Raw genomic sequence first — 8816 nt, forward strand, 5'->3', positions numbered from 1 at the left:
CAGTGTCTCCCGACCCCTCCATTCTCAGTCGCCAGTATTTATGCTGCAATAGTTTGAGTCGGGAGGCTGGGGTCAGTCTGTTATATCTGGAGTATTTATATTGACTTATCCAGTGTCCTGTTTGAATTTAAGTATGCTCTCTCTAATTCTCTCTCTCTCTCTTTCTTTCCCTCTCTCGGAGGACTTGAGCCCTAGGACCATGCCTCAGGACTACCTGGCCCGATGACTCCTTGCTGTCCCCAGTCCACCTGGTCGTGCTGCTGCTCCAGTTTCAACTGTTCTGCCTGCGGCTATGGAACCCTGACCCATTCACCGGACATGCTACCAGACCTGTTGTTTAAAACTCTAGAGACAGCAGGAGCGGTAGAGATACTCTGAATGATCGGCTATGAAAAGCCAACTGACATTTACTCCTGAGATGCTGACCTGTTGCACCCTCTACAACCAATGTGATTATTATTATTTGACCCTGCTGGTCAACCATGATCATTTGAAAATCTTGGCCATCTTCTGTTATAATCTCTTCCTTGCACAGCCAGAAGAGGACTGGCCACCCTTCATAGCCTGGCTCCTCTCTAGGTTTCTTCCTAGCTTCTGGCCTTTCTAGGGAGTTTTTCCTAGCCACCGTGCTTCTACACCTGCATTGCTTGCTGTTTGGGGTTTTAGGCTGGGTTTCTGTACAGCACTTTGTGACATCAGCTGATGTAAGAAGGGCTTCATAAATACATTTGATTGATTAAATGAACTCATCAACATGTGTTGATCACATCTTTACTAATGCTGCAGAAAACCTGGGCCTAATATAGTGTTTAAGAAGTCATAAAATACTTTTTTTGGTGATTCCTATGTTGATGATGTAAATAATATTTTATGGTATGTGGTGTGTAATGAGGAGGACTCAGGGCACACACTTAATGTGTTGTGAAATCTGTTGTGAATGTTTTGTAATGTTTTAATGTTGTACAACTGCCTTTATTTTGCTGGACCCCAGGAAGAGTAGCTGCTACCATGGCAGAATCTAATGGGTATCCATAATAAATACAAATAGGGAAGGACCTTCAACAAGCATGGCACTTACACAAATGACTGATGATTGGCTGAAAGTGTTTGTTGGAGCTGTTTTGTTAGACTTCAGTGTGGCTTTTGACATTATCGATCATAGTCTACTGCTGGAAAAAGGTATGTGTAATTGCTTTACACCCCCTGCTATATTGTGGATAAAGAGTTACCTGTCTAACAGAACACAGACAGTGTTCTTTACTGGAAGCCTCTCAAACATAATCCAGGTAGAATCATGAATTCACCCGGGCAGCTGTCTAGGCCCCTTACTTGTTTCAATCTTTGTTAATGACACACCACTGGCTATGTACTGTATGCGGATGACTCAACACTATACATGTCAGCTACTACAGAGAGTGAAATCACTGCAACACTTAAACAAAGAGCTGCAGTTAGTTTCAGAATGGGTGGCAAGGAATAAATTAGCCCTAAATATTTCAAACACTAAAATAATTGTATTTGATACAAATCATTCACTAAACCCTAAACCTCAACTAAATATTGTATTGAATAATGTGTAAATTGAGCAAGTTGAGGTGACTAAACTGCTTGGAGTAACCCTGGATTGTAAATTGTCACGGTCAAAACGTGTTGATACAACAGTAGCTAAGATGGGGGAGAAGTCTGTCCATAATAAAGCGCTGCTCTTCCTTCTTAACAGTACTATCAACAAAGCAGGCCCTAGTTTTCTCACGCCTGGACTACTGTTCAGTCATGTGGTCAGGTGCCACAAAGAGGGACTTAGGAAAATTACAATTGTTTCAGAACAGGGCAGCACGGCTGGCCCTTAAATGTACACAGAGAGCTAACATGAATAATATGCATGTCAATCTCTCATGCCTCAAGGTGGAGAAGAGATTGACTTCCTCACTACTTGTTTTTGTAAGAAGTGTTGACATGCTGAATGCACAGAGCTATGCGTTTAAACTGCGATCGCACGGCTCGGACACCCATGCATAACCCACAAGAAATACAAACAGAGGTCTCTTCACAATCCCCAAGTCCAGAACAGACTATGGGAGGCACATAATACTAAGTAGAGCCCTGACTACATGGAACTCTATTCCACATCAGGTAACTGATGCAAGCAGTAGAATCAGATTTTAAAAAAATAGATAAAAATCACCTTATGAAACAGCGGAGACTGTGAAGAGACACACGCATAGGTACAGACAGGCATACGCACACATGCTAGCACACGCACTCTACACACACATGCTGTACATTGTACTATTGTTGTATGGTGGTATTATACATTTTATATTGTAGATATTTAGCGGTGTAATAATGTTATATGATGTACTGTTTTATCTTTTGTTTTATGTGTGATGTAAGTGCATTAATGTGTTTGGACCCCAGGAAGAGTATCTGCTGCTTTGTCAGCAGCCAATGGGAATCCTCAATAAATACAAATATAAAATCCTCATTGCATTCTGTGATATTTACGGTCAATTTGAGCTGCGGACCAATACTGGTGCGTTGCCAGCCACAAAAAAAAGGTAAGACAAGGTTGTAATTTGAATTGAAATGTAGAAATCTCTGGCCTCATTCCCAATACGAGATATGAAGGAATCTGAGGAGTGGGGTATCGAAAGTGATTTCTACATTTCAATTCACATTTCATCTTTGCCTTACCTTTCGTTGTGCCTGGTAACGCAACATTCTTACTCCGCAGCTCAAACTGACCATAAATATTACAATAGCCACTAGCCAATAAGCACAAACTATTCAACAATGAAACGTTTCTTCTAAAACATATTACACTATTAAATAATGCCACCAAACCATATTACTCTTGAATAATGCAACAATGCAGAAGCATGTAGAGTGCCTTGAGAAAGTATTCACACCCCTTGACTTTTTCCACATTTTGTTGTTTGTCACTGGCCTATAATGTCAAAGTGGAAGGATGTTTTCAGAATTGTTTAAAAATCAGATGAAAATGTAAATCTGAAATGTCTTGAGTCAAGTATTCAACCCCTTTGTTATGGCAAGCCTAAATAAGTTAAGGAGTAAACATTTGCTTAGCAAGTCAGAGATGACTACCTCATCTCTGTACCTCACACATACAATTATCTGTAAGGTCCCTCGGTTGAGCGGTGAATTTAAAATGCAGATTCAATTACAAAGACCAGGGGGGTTTTCCAATTGCCTTGCAAAGAAGGGCACCTATTGGTAAATGGAAAAAACAGACATTGAATATCCCTTTGAGCATGGTGAACTTATTAATTACACTTTGGATGGTGTATCAATACACCCAGTCACTACAAAGATAGAGGCATCTATTATGAAGTCTAGTTGATAGGTAATCGACTAGCTGGGCTGTTCCCCGGACCCCGTATGTAGGGACTTGCTTGAACATAGCTATTGAACTTGACATTTGTGTCTGTCAACATCCAGTCAACATCCTCTCTTCTCAAGCTCTACATGTGCACGCCTGTGACTGATGCAGTGCACTGTACCAAATTACCTGCAAATCGTAGAGCATGTCCAGCATGGACCCCTGTCCAAAGAACAACTACTCAGCAGATATGACAATGTATTCAACGGGTCTGTTGAATCAGTACCTGGGGAGGTACACTTTGAATTGGATGAGAGCGTCGCTGCAGTCCAGTGTGCTCCTCGCACTGTGCCCATTGCAATGAAGGCCCAGCTATGAAGGCCCAGCGGGACAAGTATGAGGCTGATGGACACATGACATCTGTGACTGGACTGAACTGACTTACTGGATCAGAAATATGGTCATAGTGAAAAAGCCAGAGAAGATGAGGGTCTGCATCGACCCAAAGCATCTGAACCAAGCACTGAAATACTCCCACAACATCATACCAACACTGGAGGATGTCCTCTACAATCTTCCCAAGGCCAGGATTTTCACATTGATGGACACCCGAGATGCATTCCTGCAATGCAAGCTGGACGAAGAAAGCAGCTTCATGACTACCTTCTCTCAGCCAAAGGCCTGAAGCTGGACCCAGATCAGAGCGATCCTCGACATGCCAAATCCGTCTGATGCAAAAGGAGTGCAGTGTCTCATCGGCTTTGCAAACTATCTTTCAAAGTTCATGCCACACCTATCAGCAGTCTATGAGCCTCTGCGCTGGCTGCTGGACAAAAACATACCATGGCACTGGCTACCCAAACACGAAGCAGCGATGCAGGAGATGAAATCTCTAGCTTCATCCATGCCAGTGTTGCACTACTACAACATTATGAATCCTGTCATAATCCAGAGCGACTCCAGCCAAAGTGGACTTGGATGCTGCCTTATGCAGGAAGGCCAGCCCGTTGCATTTGCCTCGAGAGCACTCACTCCTACCAGCACTTCCATCACTATGTAGATGGTCGAGAGCTGGTCACCACTGAAACTGACCACAAACCACTCATTGCCATATTCAGTAAACCTCTCCTCAACGTGCCCAATAGGCTTCAAAGCATGCTCCTGACTCTACAAAACTACAGCCTGAAGGTCGTCTACAAGCGAGGACCAGAGATGTACATCAGCAACACACTAAGCAGGGCAACAGAACAATGTACAGGCAGAAGCACTGCCTATCAGCGGCATGCCATCTGTTCTCTACGGCAGGAAACACAAGATGTTCAACAGATCAGTCAGGTGGACTACTTAAAAGTCACAGATCACCGCCTAGCTTAGATCAGGCAACACACTGACAAGGACGAAAACCTACAGTCACTGAAGTCCATGGTTCTCACAGGTTGGCCTTACCTGAAAGAGGAGACACCTTTCACATTGAGAGAATACTGAACCTTTCAAGATGAGATCAGTGAACAAAATGGCATCTTGTTCAGAGGTCAGAAGGTCATGATCCCCAAATCACTACATACAGAGATGCTTACTCGCATACACTGCAGTCACGTTGGATGTGACACATGCCACTGCCAGGCACACAAAACATTATACTGACCAAACATGCAAGCAGAAATTAAAGACTTTGTCAGCAGCTGTACCACATGCAATGAGTACGCTCATGATCAGCAAAAGGAAACCATGATGTCGCACAAATTTCCCACAAGGGCCTGGCAAATCGTCAGCATGGATTGATGCAGCCACAAACAAAAGGACCAACTTCTCATCGTTGAACACTACTCTGAGTTTTGGGAAATTGAACTGCTCCCTGACTTGTCTGCAGAGATGGTCATAAAGCGCTGACAAGGTCATCACGGACAATGGCCCACAATTCACTGCACAGTTCAAGTGTTTTGCCTCAGAATGGGAGTTTGACCACATGACCTCCTCTTCAAGGCACCCAAAGGCAAAAGGCAAGGCAGAGTCAGTTATCAAGATTGCAAAAAAACTGTTACGCAAGGCTTTGCGTAACAGCAACAACCCCTGGAAAGCCATCTTACAGAGGAGGAACACACCCACCGAAAACAGCAGCCCAGCGCAACGCCTTCTGGCCAGACGTCTGAAGACCACCATCCCTGTAGCTAACAAGCTACTTGAGCCCTGCGAACATGGTTGGCGTCAAAGAAAAATATTGTAGGTGTACATAGCTCTTAGAGACTTACCCAGAAAGGCTCACAACTGATTGATAAACAAAAGGTAATAAGTATTTTATAGCTCCAGCTTTTATAGCTGGAGCCTTCATTTAACAAACTAACCTGGGGAGTGTTCAGAGCTTATCCAGATCAGTGACTTTAGAAGTACCCTGTTAAGCCTAGAAAGGACATTGTTCCCTAGGCCAGCTCCCCATGAAAAGAGCATCATGCATTTTCTATTATACAGTTAACAAAATATCTGCAACACGCAGCTTGTTTTTAACCGCCTGAAGAATCTGCTGATGTTGCTGGTGCGATGAACCTGATAACATAGACGCACAACCTTCTCTAGGGGGTATCCATGATATACTTAAAGAGCCAAGGGCCAAAGTAGGCCTATTGTCTCCCTGATGGAAGATCAGTTGCTCATGGTCATGGCCTGAGACTGGAAGACTGGCAAATATTGTTTGGTTAATTTAGTGGAGTAAAGGAATGTTGTCCACGCAATGTGGGTGTCACGACTTCCGCCGGAGTCGGTCCCTCTCGTTTTTCAAGCGGCGTTCGGCGGTCGACGTCATCGGCCTTCTAGCCATCGCCGATCCCCTTTTAATTTTCCCTTTGTTTTGTCTTTGTTTTTTACACACCTGGTTTCAATTCCCCCATTACATGTTCATTATTTAACCCTCTGTTTTCCCCCATGTTTGTGTGCGTGTTTGTTTTATTGTTCTGGCTGTTACTGACGGCTGGTATTTTGTTGCTGGGTTTTGTTATTACGCCCGTTTATTTCGTGGTACCGGTATTTTTCCCGCACCATAGTATTGTGTTTGTACTGGTGTTATCTTGTATTAAATACCTTGTCCAAATATCTCAGCTCTCCTGCGCCTGACTCCTTTCACCAGTTACCCACAGCCTTGACAGTTGGGTACTTTGGACTAGAGGAAATCTAAATGTATTAGACCCTATTCCCACTATGAAAGATGGAGAGTGTGATGCTGCCACTACCATGCTTCACCGTAGGGATATTGGCCAGGTGATGAGTGGTGCCTGGTTTCCTCTAGATGTGACACCTGGCATTCAGAACAGAGAGTTCAATCTTGGTGTCATCAGAGAATCTTGTTTCTCATGGTCTGACAGTCCTTTAGGCGCCTTTTGGCAAACTCTGTCGTGTGGCTTTTACTGAGGAGTGGCTTCTGTCTGGCCACTCTACCATAAAGGCCTGATTGGTGCAGTGCTGCAGAGATGGTTGTCCTTCTGGAAGGTTCTCCTGTCTCCACAGAGAAACTCTGGAGCGCTGTCAGAGTGACCATCGGGTTCTTGGTTACCTCACTGACCAAGACCCTTTTCCCCCTTTTGCTCAGATTGGCCAGGTGGCCAGCTCTAGGAATAGTCTTGGTGGTTCCAGACTTCTTCTGTTTAAGAATGATGGAGGCCACTGTTCTTCGGGACCTTCAATGCTGCAGAAATCTTTTGGTACCCTTCCACAGATCTGTGCCTCAACTCAATCCTGTCTCGAAGTTCTACAGACAATTCCTTCATCCTCATGGCTTGGTTTTTGCTCTGACATGCACTGTCAACTGTGGGATCTTATATGGACAGGTGTGTGCTTTCCAAATCATGTCCAATCAATTGAATTTACCACAGGTGGACTCCAATGAAGTTGTGGAAACATTTTTATTTATGTTTATTTAACGTTTATTTAACTCAAGGATGATCAATGGAAACAGGATGCACCTGAGCTCAATTTCGAGTCTTATAGCAAAGGGTCTGAATACTTGTGTAAGTAAGGTATTTCTGCCAGATAAATTTGCCCACCAAAACATTTAAACCTGTTTTGCTTTGTCATTATGGGGTAATCGTGTGCATATTGATGAGAAAAAAAATATTTAATCACTTTTAGAATAAGGCTCTAACATAACAAAATGTGGAAAGAGTGAAGGGGTCTGAATGGTCTCTGAATGCACTGTACAGTGCCTTGCGAAAGTATTCCGCCCCCTTGAACTTTGCGACCTTTTGGCACATTTCAGGCTTCAAACATAAAGATATAAAACTGTATTTTTTTGTGAAGAATCAACAACAAGTGGGACACAATCATGAAGTGGAACGACATTTACTGGATATTTCAAACTTTTTTAACAAATCCAAAACTTAAAAATTGGGCGTGCAAAATTATTCAGCCCCTTTACTTTCAGTGCAGCAAACTCTCTCCAGAAGTTCAGTGAGGATCTCTGAATGATCCAATGTTGACCTAAATGACTAATGATGATAAATACAATCCACCTATGTGTAATCAAGTCTCCGTATAAATACACCTGCACTGTGATAGTCTCAGAGGTCCGTTAAAAGCGCAGAGAGCATCATGAAGAACAAGGAACACACCAGGCAGGTCCGAGATACTGTTGTGAAGAAGTTTAAAGCCGGATTTGGATACAAAAAGATTTCCCAAGCTTTAAACATCCCAAGGAGCACTGTGCAAGCGATAATATTGAAATGGAAGGAGTATCAGACCACTGCAAATCTACCAAGACCTGGCCGTCCCTCTAAACTTTCAGCTCATACAAGGAGAAGACTGATCAGAGATGCAGCCAAGAGGCCCATGATCACTCTGGATGAACTGCAGAGATCTACAGCTGAGGTGGGAGACTCTGTCCATAGGACAACAATCAGTCGTATATTGCACAAATCTGGCCTTTATGGAAGAGTGGCAAGAAGAAAGACATTTCTTAAAGATATCCATAAAAAGTGTCGGTTAAAGTATGCCACAAGCCACCTGGGAGACACACCAAACGTGGAAGAAGGTGCTCTGGTCAGATGAAACCAAAATTGAACTTTTTGGCAACAATGCAAAACGTTATGTTTGGCGTAAAAGCAACACACCATCCCCACTGTCAAACATGGTGGTGGCAGCATCATGGTTTGGGCCTGCTTTTCTTCAGCAGGGACAGGGAAGATGGTTAAAATTGATGGGAAGATGAATGGAGCCAAATACAGGACCATTCTGGAAGAAAACCTGATGGAGTCTGCAAAAGACCTGAGACTGGGACGGAGATTTGTCTTCCAACAAGACAATGATCCAAAACATAAAGCAAAATCTACAATGGAATGGTTCAAAAATAAACATATCCAGGTGTTAGAATGGCCAAGTCAAAGTCCAGACCTGAATCCAATCGAGAATCTGTGGAAAGAACTGAAAACTGCTGTTCACAAATGCTCTCCATCCAACCTCACTGAGCTCAAGCTGTTTTGCAAGGAGGAATGGG

Source organism: Oncorhynchus mykiss, chromosome 23 (genome assembly GCF_057628025.1).
Source record: "Oncorhynchus mykiss isolate SJ-2025 chromosome 23, ASM5762802v1, whole genome shotgun sequence".
Classification (NCBI taxonomy): domain Eukaryota; kingdom Metazoa; phylum Chordata; class Actinopteri; order Salmoniformes; family Salmonidae; genus Oncorhynchus; species Oncorhynchus mykiss.